Here is a 1550-nt window from a genome sequence, read left to right on the forward strand (position 1 = left end):
CTTCTTTCATACCAAATTTCACATTTTTTCAATCAATATATCCTACATAAAGCCTTTAGCCTAGTCGTACAAGTCCAACACTACATTATCATGTATTAGATTCAATATAGGGGCTGATTGCATGCACATGTCATCCTATGGTATGAGAGGTAGACATTAGCAATAGAATAAACGAGATTTTCACACATGCTTTGACCAATAATGAGCAGTGGAGATTGAACTTGATAGGACTAAACTTGGCAATATAGATTCATATGTGTGGTCAAGCATGCTATATTACATGTAGTACAAGGAAAATGCAATGAGTTTCCATTTCCACCATGCTACAATCTAGAACAAATAATAAATGTTGAAATGCAATAGTATTATTACAATCACACGGATAATTAGCACAAAAATGATACCATGTAACATTGCTATTCCTATGGGGAGCCCACATGAACATTCAATGATTAACAAACCCATCTATCTCATTTTACTTGGTCAAGCATGCAATAAAGTCTAAGACAATGGGGAAGATGAACTTTCAAATAGAAGATGCAAAAAGACAATATTTGCGGCAAACTCTCAAAGCTATTACCATACCAAAACAAACTTAAGCTACATGCAAAAGTTCCAATAGTGACAAGAAGTGATGTTGTCGAGTACATAAAAACATCCACAATAGAGATACGATAACATGAGCTAATAAGTTTAGGGAATATTTTCATGCACTTAGTCAATGTATACTATTCCAAGCCGCAAGAATTAGACAACATTATATTCTATGAGTGCCACTAAAACTATAGCATAACCAAAATTACCCCTAAATTGCAACTCAAAATTGTTGTACATGAAGCTTATGGAAATGTCATGAAAGAGCATAAAGGGTAAGTAAGATTCACTAATTTTCATATAGGCCACCAAATCAAATGAACCTTCTTCAACATGTTGCTACGACAACTTAGCTTCAAACTAGAGTGCAAACTAATTAAGCAACAACAACATGATGCAATATTATATGAGTGCTAGCTTTGTTGCCTCATAGTGAACCAAGAAGATCTCAAAATGTACATTACTAAATACACATAAATAAATTGTTGGACTTGGACTAATCTAATGAATATGATCATCCAAGAAAACTTGTTTATCAAATATAACCTAGCAACATGCACAATAACTCCAACAACCAATGAGTGCTACAATAGCATGGTATCAACCCTTTTAAAGGTCAACTAACAAAAAGTAAAAAATAGTAGGTGTGGAAGGGTCCAAATAAAAAAGCAAAGGTCAAAGTGTGCCATAGAGGTGCCAAAAGTACATAACCACATCCAAGCAATGAAAAGTGAAGCGAAAAGTGAAACAACACTTAAAAATATAAAAATCAAAAGTGGTTCAAAGGCATTAGCCATCCCAAAATCATTTTGGAGATTATGTTTGATGTTCGGGACCCCAAACATTTATTGTAATAGTACTTTAGAGTTTTGGACTCACTCTTGAGCTAGTTATAACTAAAATAAAATCTAGACACACCTACTAGGTCAAAACCTCTAAATTTTTATGAAACAAAG

Source organism: Lygodium microphyllum, chromosome 14 (assembly GCF_053477565.2).
Source record: "Lygodium microphyllum isolate KBCC chromosome 14, Lygodium_microphyllum_v1.1.10, whole genome shotgun sequence".
Classification (NCBI taxonomy): Eukaryota; Viridiplantae; Streptophyta; class Polypodiopsida; order Schizaeales; family Lygodiaceae; genus Lygodium; species Lygodium microphyllum.